This window comes from Musa acuminata, chromosome BXJ1-5 (assembly GCF_036884655.1).
Source record: "Musa acuminata AAA Group cultivar baxijiao chromosome BXJ1-5, Cavendish_Baxijiao_AAA, whole genome shotgun sequence".
NCBI classification, from domain to species: Eukaryota; Viridiplantae; Streptophyta; class Magnoliopsida; order Zingiberales; family Musaceae; genus Musa; species Musa acuminata.
In genome coordinates this window covers 33,385,617-33,401,415 of record NC_088331.1, presented here as the reverse complement: position 1 = coordinate 33,401,415, position 15,799 = coordinate 33,385,617, and positions in this window count along the sequence as shown.

Sequence of the window (15,799 nt, the reverse complement as noted above, 5' to 3'; positions counted from 1 at the left end):
GTAGCTTTCATAAGCATCTGTCATATCGAGTTTGTTTCATATCATTGATTTTTGACATATGGAATCAATTAACAAATGCATCTCTCATAGACTTATCGTGTGAAAAATATTTTTTTCAAAAAATGGATTTGATGAAATGATTCCTTCGTATGAATTCCTTCTTGAAAAAGGAAGATCTTTTTTAACATTTGCAAGGGTTTAATTCACATACATATCTTGATCCTTGCAAAAATGAAGCTTGATCCTTGCAAAAATAGATTTGATCCTTGTAAAAATTAAAATAAATATTTGTTTCATGTTTGATGTTTTTCATTTTAATAATATGCATGATGAGTTGCAGTGATGATTGATTTATTTTTAATATCATGCATAAAAAAAATAAAATATAAGGTTTTAAAAATGTGCATATTTTAATTTAAAAATATAAGGATGCACAAATAAGATTGATAGTTAACCCTTGTCAGGATTTAAAGATTATAGTAAAGGGAAATGAATTACACTATTGTATTGTTATTCCCTTCTATTTGACAATGACATAGGGGGAGCAAATTTTCCTAGCTTGCAAATCTCAAGAGAAGCAATGTGTGCTAAATTACATATTTTGAGAAGAAATTATTATCTTGAAACATCACCAAGAGTTGTTAGCTTGAAATCTCAAAAAGAAGCAAAACATGCTAACGTGCACATCTAGCAAACTTGCATATTTCAAGAAGCAAGAGTTGCTTTCTTGAACATCTCTAAATTGCTAGCTTGCATGTTCTAAAATGTTGTAACATTGCTAGCTTGCAAGATGTAGAGCTTACTATCTTGAACATCTTAAGAAACAAAAATTACAAAAGTGCTATCTTGCCTATCTCAAGAAGCAAAACATGCTAACTTGCGCATCTAGCAAAGTTGACAAAATTTATATATTTCAAGAAGCAAGAGTTGCCTTCTTGAACATCTCTAATTTGCTAGCTTGCATGATGTAGAAGTTGCTATCTCAAAAGAAGCAAAAGTGCTATCTTGTATGTTGTAAAACTTGCATATCTAAAACTTGATAGCTTGAATGTTCTAAGCATGATGTAATACTTGCTAAATTTTCTAGATTCAAAACTGCATGATGGTAAAACTTGATATTATGTTTTTCATACAATGAGTTGAACTTATATTCTAAAGACAAGAATAGTTGGACTTCTCCATTTTGTTGATGACAAAGGGGGAGAAGTATGATGTTATGCATAAGTTCATGATGATGTGTTGCAAGTATTCATGATGAATATTGTAATGACTTGAATTCAGTTTAAATTCAAGGTTCTATCAATATGACATATTGATATGGGAGTTTGTTTAAACTTTGGGAGTTAAGTTTAACTCCGTCATCAATTGGTTGTCATCATAAAAAAGGGGGAGATTATTGAATCTCGTATTTTGATGATGAAACCAATTGATAATTGTATTTATGTTTTAATCTACGTTTTGAGTGACGCAGAATGCTTCGATCAGGATGAGACAATTAAGCAGGAAAAATCATGTTGGGCCGGAGAAACATGTCAGAAGATTGGACGTTGGGCCAGTGGATCGGTCGACGTATTGACAGAAGGCTTCGGGCCATGGATTCGGGCATCGGGCCAAAAAGAGCGGGTATTGTGCTAAGAATATCAGAGTTGCAGAGTCAACTAGCCGATTGAGCAATAGACCATAGGAGAGAACGATGCGCCGAAGAATCGGACAAAGCGTTGAGGGACCAATGACATGCCGGACAACTTGATTAATGCTTAGTATTAATTGTCTAGATCGAAGTTTGTTTTAACTGTGCAGGATTAACTACGATGGAAGTAAGACATGCAGCAGAAGTTGCACTGGAGTCAAGACCATGATCACGTTGGGGTTCGAGAGTTCGACAGAAGTCCGGACGGTCATCAAAGATTCTACGGGAACAAATCTGAAAAGTCTAGGAGCTTGCCAAAGAAGCTCGTCGAAACTCGCCAAGTGAATCATCGCAAGTCCAAGAGTTTGCCGGAAGTCCGCTGGAGCGTCGCTTAAGGTTCGTCGGATGTTCGCTGGAAGTTCGCCGGAAGAAGCGATTGACGCATCGGAGCAAGTTGCAGTAAATGTCTTAAGAAATATCGTAGTTAGCATGTAGATTAAGTTAGGAATGGGAGGTGATCCCATTAACTTAATTTGGTGACAATTGGGCCCTTGACAGACCCAAATTGGGTCGAATGGATCAGCCCATTCGGACCCATAATTCCTGCCAGGCGGTGGCACCGCCTAGGAGCTCAGTCTCCCAGGAAAGCTGGGTGGTGCAATCGCCCAGGTCAGGAGGTGTTACCACCTGGGCTTAGTCTCCGAACGAGACTGGGCGGTGGTACCGCCTGGGCTCCGTCTCCGAGCATGATTGGGCAGTGGTACCACCTTTATCAAGTGGTGGTACCACCTGTGCATGGTTTCCGAGAGGTAGTATCACCTAGTTATGGCGGTAGTACTGCCAGTACCCCGAAAATCTGGTTATTTGAGCTCCAAATTCAAACCAGTTGGGGCCTATATAAACCCCACCCTTTCCTGCATGAAAGGGCAACCGAAAATCCAATCTTACTCTATGATTTTTAGAGCTCAAAAGTGTTGTATAAGCTAAAAGTTCTCCTCCCTCTTTTCTTTCAAGTTTCGATCATTCAAGAGAGGAGTGAAAATTCTGTAAGGGTTGTCTCCTAAGCCCGTCAAAAGGAGTGAAATTATAAAAGGGTGGTTAGCCTTCGCCTATTGAAGGAAGGCCTCTAGTGGATGCCGGTGACCTCATCGGAGGAGGAAGTCAAAAGTAGATGTAGGTCAAGTTTGACCGAACCACTCTAAAATTACGGTGCTCTCTGATTTACATTTATTCTTGCTGCTTACCTTACTGCAAACCTCCATATGTGCTTTACTTCCTCATTAATTTTGCTGCACTCCTTCGTGAACTCGCTTTCAAGTTAAGTTTTCGAAAACAGTTTTACGTCAGAAATGATTTCATCGTACGAACGTCGTTTTAAATCGTCGAAAGTTTTCCGTTGCACTAATTCACCCACCCCCCCCCTCTTAGTGCTCTTGATTGTAACAACTTTAAGATAAGATAACTTAGGATTAGATTGAAACCTAGCATAATGTCCTACACTAAACATGATATCCAATCTAATTGCAGTGAGGTATAGTAAACTACCTATCATACCCTTATAAGCTTTTTGATCAAAGCTTTTTCCACTTTCGTCAATGTTTAACTTAGTGGAGGTACTCATAGGAGTATTGAGAGCCTTTAAACTATCCATATTAAACTGTTTTAGTAAGTCTAATGTATATTTTGTTTGACTAAAAAAAATATCACCACTAAGTTGTTTGATTTGTAAGCCTAAAAAGAAAGTTAGTTCACCCATTAAACTCATTTCAAACTCTTAGCTCATACTCTTGGCAAACGATTCGCATAAGGATTCATTTGTAGAACCAAAAATTATATTATCAACATAAATTTGAACAATAAGAAAATTATTTTTAAAATTTTTAATAAACAATGTAGTATCGATCTTGCCTTTAGAGAAATTATTTTGGATAAGAAAGGAGCTAAGTCTCTCAAACCAAGCCCTTGGGGCTTGTTTTAATTTATAGAGAGCTTTAGTCAATTTAAACACATGATTCAAAAAATTATCATTCTCTAATTCGGGAGGTTGTTCAACATAAACTTCTTCGAAAAGAAAGCTATTCAGAAAAGAACTTTTAACATCCATTTGAAATAACTTAAAGTTATAACAACTAGCATAGGCAAGGAGCATCCTTATGCTTCTAATCTTGCCACATGAGTGAAGGTTTCTTTATAATCGATACATTCTTCTTAGTTGAAACCCTTGGCCACTAATCTAGCATTGTTTCTAACCATAATACCAAATTCATCTTGCTTGTTTCTAAAGACTTATTTAGTACCAATAACTAAATGGTCATTTGGCATCGGAACAAGCTTCCACATCTCATTTCTCTCAAATTGGTTCAACTCTTCTTGTATTACGATAACCCATGAATTATCTTTCAAGGCTTCATCAATGCATTTTGGTTCAATTTAAGAAAAAAAAGTTGTGTTGGCATAAAAATTCTTAAGAGAAGAACGAGTTTGAACCCCTTTTGATATGTCTCCTATGATTAGCTCTTTAGGATGAGCATCTACATACTTTCATTCCTTACGTAAGGATGTTTCGGAAGAAAATGTATCCAAGTTGCTAGTTGGAGGAGAGGGTTCATTTAAATTCAAAGCATCAAAATTAAGATCATCATCAAACTCATTTTTCTTAAATTCAAAGACTTCATTAAAAACAATATAAATAGACTCTTCTATGACCAAGGTTCTTTTATTAAAGACACGAAAGGCTTTTGAAATAAAAGAATAACTAAGAAAAATGCCCTCATTGAATTTTATGTCAAACTTTCCTAAAACATCTTTTTCATTCAAGATAAAACATTTACAAACAAAAATTTAAAGTACAAAATATTGGGTTTTTTGTCATTCCACAATTCATAAGGAGTTTTGAAAAGTAATGGTCTTACTAAAATCCTATTCATAACATAGCATACCGAATTAATGGCTTCGGCCCAAAAATATTTGGGGTAGGCTATGTTCGTTTAATATGGTTCTTGTCATTTCTTATAAATTTCTATTTTTTCTTTCTACTACATTTTGTTGAGGATTTCTCGGAGTAGAGAAATTATGGTTATTTCCATTAGATTCACAAAAATTTTGAAAATCACAGTTTTGAAATTCGCCGTAGTGATCACTCCGAATTGATGAAATCATAAAACCTTTTTCATTTTGAATAAGTTTACAAAACTTAGAAAAATACTTAAAGCAATCACTTTTGTGTGTTAAGAAGTATGTCCAAGTGTATCTACTATAATCGTTCATAATTATAAAGGCGTATTTGCTACCTCCTAGGCTTGATGTATCAATTGGTCTAAACAAATCTATATGGATCAATTGCAATAGTCTAAAGGTGCTTATTTGATTCTTTGGTTTGAAACTACCTTTTATTTTTTTCCTAGTTGACATGCATCACACACATTATATTTAACAAACTTAATGTTAGGAATATCTCTTATAAGTTCTTTGGATTAGATTTGAGAGATTAGTTTCATACTAGCATGACCTAATCTCCTGTGCCAAAGCCAAGCATCATCATTCAAAACTGAAAAACACATTTTCATACAAAGATCATTAATGTCAATAGTGTATACATTATTTTGTTTTAGGGCAATCATAGAGATGTTTTTGTGTGGTTGTTCAATAATGCAAGCATTGGATTCAAAACTAATGATGTATCCTTTATCACATAATTGACTACTGCTTAAAAGATTATGCTTTAAGCCATCAACCAACAACACATCTTTAATCAAAAATTGAATTTTGTTAGGACTCTTTTTCTAAGCTTTTGAATAATGTTTATCGAGTCTATTTAGTTCATTTGTTTATTGAGTCGGTTTGGTTCAGTTAGAGTCAGGCAGAGGTTTATTTAATATTTATTTATTATTAGATTCAAGTCCTGGTAGACTCTAGGTGGAACTCTATAAATAGTGATGTAACCCTTTCTTTAATCAATCAATCAATCCATCATATGGACGGGTATACAGCACACCAGTCTGTCCGGTTATCATGATGTCCCTCTCGAGTAACCTATGACCGAGATTATTTAGGATATGTGTTTAAAGGTGAATCGATCTCATTTTCGTGATCTCATCACGATCTGATTCCCATTGCACAAATCCAAGGACATCACAATATATATGTGCATATATGCAATAGTTATAAAGTGATATATGCCAAAATATAATAAGCAAAAAGATTATGTATCAAGTCACACGTGTCATCACTCACGTGATTGGCTTGCTGGGCACCTATGACTAACAATCTCCCACTTAACCTAAAGCCAATCACCTATGTGTCTAATCCCCATCAGACCCCTGTGACGCTCAAAGACAATCTGAGATAACGGCTTTGTTAGTGGATCTACAATGTTATCTTCGGATGGAACTTTTTTCACTGCTACATCTCTTCGAGTTACGATCTCTCTGATAAGGTGGAACCTCCTTAGAACATGCTTAGATTTCTAATGAGATCGGCTCGTTGCCTCCACTGCTACATCGCCCCATTGTTGTCGCAATATAAGGAGATCGACTCCTCGCTACCCGGCACGACTCCCAAATCTGTGATGAACTTCTTCAACCAGACTCCCTCCTTTATTGCATCGGATGCAGCAATGTACTCCACCTCTATGGTCGAGTCAGTAGTAGTATCTTGCTTGGAACTCTTCCAGCACACTGCTCCTCCATTCAAGGTGTACACATACCCTGAATTCGACTTGCTATCATCGACATCAGATTGAAAACTTGAGTCCGTGTAGCCTTCAACCTTAAGGCTATTACCTCCATATACTAATAAAAAATCCTTAATCCTTCTCAAGTACTTAAGAATATACTTTACTACTTTCCAGTACTCCAAGCCTGGATCCGCCTGATACCTACTCGTGATACTTAGAGCATGCGCTATATCAGGCTTAGTACATAGCATGACATACATGATAGACCCTATTGCTGAGGTATAAGGTATAATATCCATGTTCGCCTTTTCTTCTGGAGTCTTCGGGGACATACTCATAAAAAGTGATATCCCATGTCTCATCCGTATGAGACCTCTCTTGGAATTTTCTATACCAAACCTTTTGACAATAGTTTCTATGTACCTGGATTAGGACAAGCCAAGTATCCTCTTGGATCTATCTCTATATATTCTAATCCCTAAGATATAAGATGCGTCCCCTAAGTCCTTCATGGAGAAGTGTCTAGATAACCAAGCCTTTACTGTGGATAGCATTCCTATGTCATTCTTAATGATCAAGATGTCATCCACATATAACACCAAAAAGGTGATAGCGCTCCCACTTACCTTCCTGTATATACAAGGCTCATCTTCGTTCTTAATGAAGTCATAAGATTTGATTGCCTCATCAAATCTTATGTTCCAACTTCGGGAAGCTTGCTTTAGTCCATAAATGGATCTAAGCAACCTACACACCTTATCTGGGCAGTTCTTGGACACGAATCCCTCAGGTTGCATCATATACACCTCCTCCTCGAGGTTCCCATTGAGGAATGCAGTTTTCACATCCATCTGCCAGATCTTATAATCATAGTGTGTTGCAATAGCCAATAGAATTCTGATGGATTTCAGCATTACTACGGGTGAGAAGGTTTCGTCGTAGTCAACACCTTGCATTTAACGATACCCCTTAGCCATTAGCCTTGCTTTATAGGTCTCTACCTTTTCATCTACTCCGATCTTTTTCTTAAAGATCCACTTGCAACCGATGGGTACAATACCTTCGGGTGCATCAACTAGGTTCCAAACCTTGTTGGAGTACATATAATCCATCTCAGAATTCATGGCTTCTTGTCACTTCTCGGAGTCTATACTCATAATAGCCTCCTCGTAGGTCTGAGGATCAATATCCTCAACATCATCTCCTCTAATATGTCCCACATATCTCTCAAGAGGATGAGATACTCTATCAGACCTACGTAAAGTTGAAACTTGTGTATTAGGTACCTAAACAGACTCGGGCTGTAGAGTGGTGCTTGAGCTTGGTTCTCTTAGCTACAAAGACCTTTTGGTCCTTGAGATAATATAAATAATACCCACAAGTTTCCTTGGGGTATCCCACAAATTTGCATCGCTCTATCCTTGATTCTAACTTATCGGGGTTGTGTCTTTTAACATGGGCAGGGCAGCCCCAAATCTTAACAACCTTAAGATCAGGCTTCTTCCCTTTCCATACCTCATATGGTATAGACACTACCGACTTAGTTGGAACTCTGTTCAGAAGGTAAGCTACAGTTTCTAGGGCATATCCCCAGAATGAGATGGGTAGGTCAACGAAACTCATCATGGACCGTACCATGTCTAATAGCATACGATTTCTCCTTTCAGAGGCACCATTGAGCTAAGGTGTGGTGTGTAAGGAGGTGTCCATTGGGATAATATCCCATGGTCCTTGAGGGAATGAGTAAACTTTATATTTAAGTACTCACCTCCTCGATATGATCGAAGAGTTTTGATACTCTTTCCAGTCTAGTTCTTGTTAGAACCATTGCAGATTCTAAACTTGGGGTTGATCTCTTTAGGGGATTGGCCTCCTTGAAACTCTATAGGGGTTTCTCCCTCCAAGCTGCTGCTCAAAGGCTACAAAAAAGATTCATCTATTGATTAAGAAAAGAGGAGAAATACATGGCTATTTATAGGGCTTCTAAACCCTAACTCCTAATAGGACTCCTACTTAAGACTCTTACTTCTAACCAACTCCTAATAGGACTCCTACTCAAGACTCCTATTCCCTTACAACTCCTAATTCTTCTCTAAGAAAAAACCTCCTACATGAATGTCCCTCTTAATTAGGACTCTCCTAGCTACAGTCCTAACAGAATGTCCCTCTCAATTAGGACTCTCCTAGCTAGAGTCCTAACAGACCCGCCCTCTTCAAATCAGCCTTGTCCTTAAGGCTGAGATTCCATGAACTCAGGGAACCGGGTCTTCAGCTCCTCATATGGTTCCTATGTGGCGTCTTCAAGTGGTAGATTATTCCAATGCACTAGTACTTCAATAGAGGGATGTCGGCGACGCATCACGATCCTGCGATCAAGGATGGCTTGTGGTTGGGCTTGAATAACTCCATGCTCAGTTGTGTTGGGCAGTTAGATCTGGGGTGACTCGTGTTCTCCCAACTTGGGCTTTAGGTATGATACGTGGAAGACAGGGTGAATTTTGGCATCCTTAGGTAATTTAAGTCTGTATGCCACGACTCCAATACGCTCTGTGATCTGATAGGGCCCATAAAAACGTGGGGATAGCTTCATGGAGGCTCGAGTGTTGATAGAGAGTTGCTTGTATGGTTGTAGGCGAAGATAAACCCAATCTCCCACTGAAAATTCTCTTTCACTTCGTCGTGTGTCGGCTTGCTGCTTCATTCTGGCTTGAGCGGTAGAGAGATTATCTTTTAACAGTTGTAAGAGTTTGTCCCTATCAATCAATTCTTGGTCAACCTGATCTACCTTGGCCGAGCCAATTACATACTTTGGAATCACAGGTTCTGGTCGACCATACAATGCTTCATAAGGGGCACATTTTGTAGATGAATGATATGTAGTATTATACCACAATTCGGCCCAGGGAAGCCATTTCGCCCACTCTTTTGGTCGGTCGCTAGCGAAACACCGGAGGTACGTCTCTAAGCACCTATTTACCACCTCTGTTTGGCCGTCAGTTTGTGGATGATACGCTGTGCTCATCTTGAGTTTGGTGCCTTGTAACTGAAATAACTCGGTCCAAAATTTACTAGTGAAGATCCTGTCACGATCACTTACGATGGACCTTGGCATCCCATGCAGTTTAACAATATTTTCTATGAAATTTTGGGCAATACTAGTAGCAGTGTAGGGATTTCTCACAGCACAAAAATGAGCATATTTCGTAAGTCGATCAACCACCACGAGATCGTGCTTTTACCTTTAAAAGATGGCAGCCCTTCAATGAAGTCCATGGAGATGTCAGTCCACACTAAGTCTGGTATGGGTAGTGGTTGTATCTTCCCTGGATTTGCCACAGTTTCACCCTTGTGCTGTTGACATACATCACATTGTGCCACATATTCAGCAATAATTTTTTTTATCCCTCTCCAATAAAAATTTTGCTTCACTCTTTTGTAGGTTCTTAGGAATCTAGAGTGCCCTGCTGAACGTATGGAGTGCATTTCATGCAAGATGATTGCGATGCAAGGGGAGTCAGGTATAAGCACAATGCGACCTTTGTAGCGTAGATCCCTCGAATCCCAAGTGTAGTGGGCTATTGCACTTGGATCCTCCTCCAATTTTTTTATGATGTTGCTGATCTCTGGATCCTTCTTCCATTCTTCCCTAATGTCCTCGAGGAGACCAGTGGTAGGAAGGGAGATGGCTGAAACCTTAGCTTATTCAGGTAGCCGTGAGAGTGCATCTGCAACAACGTTTTCTTTCCCCTTTTTGTAAATAATTTCATAATCAAATCCAACAAGTTTGGTTACCCATTTTTGTTGCTCAGGGGATGATATCTTTTGCTCTAAAAAGTACTTGAGGCTTTTATGGTCAGTTTTAATTTGAAATCGCCGGCCGATCAGGTAGGGTCTCCACCTCGTTACTGCGTGTACAATGGCAAGCATCTCCTTATCATATACTGACATGTTTTGATGGGAGGGAGATAATGCCTTGCTAGTATATGCGAGTGGTCGACCATTTTGCATGAGAACGGCTCCAATTCCGAGTCCAGATGCGTCGGCCTCAATGATGAAGGGTCTATTGAAATTTGGTAGCGCAAGCACCGACGTCGTTGTCATGGCTGCTTTAAGTTTGTCGAAGGCAGCAGAGGCTTTGTCCGACCATTGGAAAACATCTTTTTTCAGTAAAGAAGTGAGTGGTGCACTGATCTTCCCATAGCCCTTAACAAATTTTCAGTAGTAGCCCGTTAGTCCAAGGAACCCCCGTAGTAATTTCACGTTTGTAGGTTTCGGCCAGCCTTGCATTGCCTCAATTTTTGTTGGGTCAACCACCACTCCTTCTTCTGATGTTATATGCCCAAGGTACTCTACTTTTTGCTGGAGAAAGCTGCACTTTGGTTGCTTAACAAAAAGAGTATTCTCCCGAAGGATCGTCAAAACAATCCGTAAATACTGAAAGTGAGTCTCAAGAGAAGGGTTGTAAACGAGAATATCATCGAAAAATACCAGCACAAATTTATGAAGAAAGCTCCAAAATATATCATTCATGAGACTTTGAAAGGTTGAAGGAGCATTAGTGAGTCCAAAAGGCATTACCAAGAATTCATAATGGCCATCATGTGTGCGAAATGCAGTTTTTGGAATGTCATCGTCACATACTCGAATTTGGTGGAAACTAGATCGGAGGTCCAACTTCGTGAAGACTCGAGCTCCTTTCAATTCATCAAGAAGTTCATCCACCACTGGTATTGGGTACTTGTCCTTGACGGTGATGCCATTTAAAGCTCGTTAGTCGATGCACATCCACCAAGTTCCGTCCTTCTTGCGTACAAGTAGCACCGGTGAGGAATAGGGGCTGCAACTTGGCCGAATCACTCCTGTTTCAAGCATCTCCTTTACGATCTTTTTAATTTCATCTTTCTGGAGGTGAGGATATCGGTATGGTCGAGTGTTCGCTGGTGGTTTGCCCGGTAGGATTGGAATTTGATGGTCATGTTGCCGAGAAGGAGGAAGACCGCGCGGTTCAGCAAATATGTCGGCAAATTCAGTAAGCAATTGGGCAAGATTTTGATCTTCAATTTCTATTTTCTTCCCCTCTGGTTGCTGCTGGAGGTGCATCAAAAAGCCACCATTTACCTTGTGTAAAACTTTATCTATTCGTTGGGTCGAAACAGTGGTAACGTTGCTTCCGCGCTTCCCGTGTAGGATGATCTGTTTGCCATTATAGTAGAATTTCATAATTAATTTAGAAAAGTTCCAAGAGACATCACCTAGTGTAGTCAGCCATTCTATACCAAGCAATGCCTTATAGTCATCGATTGGTAGGAGGAAGAAATCGGTGATAATTTCTTGGTCTTGCAGTAATAGTTTCACCTGCGGGCATCTTTGGTCGCACTTTAGGATTCTGCCGTCGGCAACCTTTACATCGAACTTGCTGCAACCTTCAATATGCAGTGCCATCCGAGCAGCAACCTTACTATTTAGGAAGTTATTAGTGCTACCCGTGTCGATGAGAATAGTGATCGACTGTTGTTTGAGAAGGCCTCCAACTTTCATCGTTTGCGGATTTGAGTAGCCGACTAGTGTGTGTACCGTAATGTCGGTCGGCTGTGACTCTTCTTTCATATCTTCTTCTTCATGTTCAAGGCTCTCTTCTAGATGTTCAATGACCTCTTCTTCTACTGGTTCAATCATAAGAAGTCTATCTTTTTTACAGCGATGCTCGCGGCTCCACGGCTCGTCGCAATGCCAACATAACCCATTCGCAGATCGCTCCCGAAGTTCTTCTCTTGTTAACCTTTTCGGTGCAGGGACTCGGTTGATAGTAGGGGGGGCTGAGGGCTTTAGTATTGTAGGTCGTGGAGTGATCCTAGTCCTCCGAGCTTCATGGTTCAATCGCTCCTCTTGAAGTCGTGCGAAAGAGATGGTTACCATAAGCGTGTAAGGTTGTCGCGCCTTAACTTCTCCCCGGATCTTTGGCTTTAAGCCCGCAATAAAGGTCCCAAATAACTATTTTTCAGACCAATCATGAGTTTGATTAGATAACCTTTTAAACCTGGTCTGGTACTCCTGAATGGTGGAGGTTTGTCTGATCTTTGCTAGTTGTCCGTCAATGTTCTCGTAATAAGTTAGTCTGAAGCGGATCAGTAGTCCTTCTTTGAATTATCGCCATGAAAGGACTCCATAAGTGTGTTCAAACCAGTCAAACCATTGTATGGCATCCCCTTCAAGATGTATAGCTGAAATTTCCACCATGGATGCATCCGTAGTTTTATGGTACCGAAAATATCGCTCCGCACGCGAGATCCAACCAATTGGGTCTTCTTCTTCCCATCTAGGGAAGTCCACTCTCATGCGCGAATAGTTGGGGTTGGTCATAGAGCCTCCCCTCTCTTGGAAGTCATCTCTTTGGGCATGATGTGATTAGTTAGAGCTCTCTCCTTGATGTGATTTTTTCGGGCTTGGTGGTCGGCCCAAACTGAATTCGGTAAGGAGAGTCCGAATCTTATCCTCCATTCGTGCCTCAAAGGCTTCAAATTTAGCATTGATTGCCTCCTCAGATGCCATAGTATATGACTCCAAATTTGTGATGTTAAGATCTCTCTTTTGTTGACGGGTTAAAGGCATGTATAGGTTTGATTGAAATCAGTGAAAGTTTGCTGCAGAATTGTGTTGTCTTGTAAGAGCAGAATTATCGTCGAAGAAACAGCGGTTTCTCGACAAAATCTCTACAAAAAAATTGAGAGATTTGAGGAGGGAATTGACAACAATATCTCAGTTTATATGACAGCAAGGATGTCCAATTTAATCAAGAAAATTTCGACAGTAATAGTAAGAAAATTGGTGTAAGTTGCAATAGCAGAATTCTCGTCAAAAAATTTCAGCAACTTACGATAAAAATTTGCAGCAATATAGGAATGAAATTTTTTTTTTTTGGATTTTCAGATAGGGATAACTAAATTGCAGCAACAGTAAGGTAGGAAACCAGAACCTATTGCAATTCACGGGGAGATCAAAGGATGATCTGCGGTGGTGGAGATGATGGCGAAATTCGGTGATGATCTTTTTAGCAATTGTGGGAATTGCTTTGGATGGTTGTGGAGGGTTGATGGATGGTTGTGGAAGGGTAGTAAGATGCCAAGAACACTGCTCTGATACCAGGTGTTACAACCCTTGCAGATTCTAAACTTGGGGTTGATCTCTTTAGGGGATCGGCCTCCTTGGAACTCTATAGAGGTTCCTCCCTCCAAGTTGTTACTCAAAGGCTGCAGAAAAGATTCATCTATTGCTTAAGAAAAAAGGAGAAATACATGGCTATTTATAGGGCTTCTAAACCCTAACTCCTAATAGGACTCCTACTTAAGACTCTTACTTCTAACCAACTCCTAATATGACTCCTACTCAAGACTCCTATTCCCTTACAACTCCTAATTCTTCTCTAAGAAAAAACCTCCTACATGAATATCCCTCTCAATTAGGACTCTCCTAGCTAGAGTCATAACAGAAGGTCCCTCTCAATTAGGACTCTCCTAGCTAGAGTCCTAACAGTTCTCCACCTCATTCTTATACTCTCTGAATTTCTTAAAGGCCTCGGACTTGTACTTCATTAAGTACACATATTCATACCTTGAGAAATCATCAGTAAAGGTAATGAAGTAGGAGTAACTACCAATGGCATGAGTTAACATGGGTCCACATACATCACTATGTATGAGTTCCAATAGCTTAGTGGCTCTCTCTCCAATTCCACTAAATAGAGAGTTGGTCAGTTTTCCACGAAGGCAAGGCTCGCAAGTTGCATATGACATATAGTCGAATAGATCTAGATATCTATCATTTAGCAACTTTTGAATCATTCTTTCATGGATGTGACCTAGCCTACAATGCCACAAGTATGCACTATTCATCTCATCTTGTTTCCTCTTGGACACATTTACATTCATGATATGTGGAGTAGTGTCTAACATAAATAAACCATTATGCAATGTTCCTTTCGTGATGATCTTATCATCTAATAATATAGAATAACTATTATTCTCAAAAACTAATTTATATCCACTAATTGTTAAACATAAAATGGAGATAATATTTTTGATAATAGAAGGAACAAAATAACATGCATCTAATGTAATAAAAGCTCCACCAGGCAGATGTAGGGCGACCTCGGTAACAGCTACTACAACAACTTTTGCTCCATTACCCATCTTAAGGTTCATCTCACCTCTCTCTAGTCTCCTATGCCTTGTCAGAACCTGCAACGAATTGTATATATGATAAGCACTACCGGTATCCAATACCCATGTGTTATCATAAGAGTCTGACAAATGGAGACTGATCATGAATATACCTGAAGCTTCATTAAGCTTTTGTTTCGCCCTTTCTATAAGGTACTCTTTGCAGTTCCTCTTCCAGTGCCCATCTTTGCCATAGTGGAAGCACTAGCCTTTGTCCTTTGCTGGGTCTTTCTTAGCAACCTTTGCTTTACCTGGTCTACCGTTGCCCTTTCCCTTCCTAAGGGACCTTTCTGCTTTTTCTTTTCTTTCTGGTCTCACTAGTGTAGAGAACTGGCTTCTTTTTCTTAATAGTACTCTCTACCTCCCTCAACATATTGAGAAGCTCTAGGAGAGTCACCTCAAGCTTGTTCATATTAAAATTCATTATGAACTGTGAAAAGAAATCTGGTAGGGACTGAAGCACAATGTCCACACACAAGTTATCCTCTAAGACCATTCCTAGACCTGTGAGTTTCTCTATCTACTCAATTATCTTTAGGACATGGTTTTGAACCGGTGTCCCCTCAGTCATCCTAGTGCGGAAGAGGCTCTTGGATATCTCATATCGCTGAGTCCTTCCCTGTTCCTCAAACAATTTACAGACATATAGGAGAATGGATTTGACATCCATCTTTTCATGTTATCTCTGTAACTCAGGAGTCATAGAGCCCAACATATAGCACTGAGCAAGAGTGGAGTCATCAATGTACTTCATATAGCGAGCGATCTCATCCTCGCTTGCCCCTTCTTCGGGCGTAGGCATCACTGTATCAAGGACGTACATGATTTTCTCCGCCGTAAGAATAATTCTCAAGTTACGGAGCCAATCCATATAATTTGGACTAGTGAGGCGGTTGACATCAAGTATGCCACGTAAGGGATTTGAAAGTGACATTTTCTGAAAATAAAGATACAGCAAAAATGAATAACATGAAGATTTTGCAAGAAATAAACTATCAAGATTTGAACTTCTATCTTAATATGCTCCCACTATTTTACTAACGAGTCACGTGACACCCTCAGCACGTGAAATGGAAGTCTACGATAGACTTCTAGTGGGGATCAAGATCCAATCAGCGTCTTAGTGTAACCTCAAGGGACTCGACCAATCACACTAAGCCTAAAAGGTAGACAACTCTTGCCAATCACAACTCCTTGTGATTCCCGTCCTGTTCGGCTTCCGAATTACTATGGTCTCGAGGGACTCGACCAACCATGATGCTCGGTTAAGTCAACATC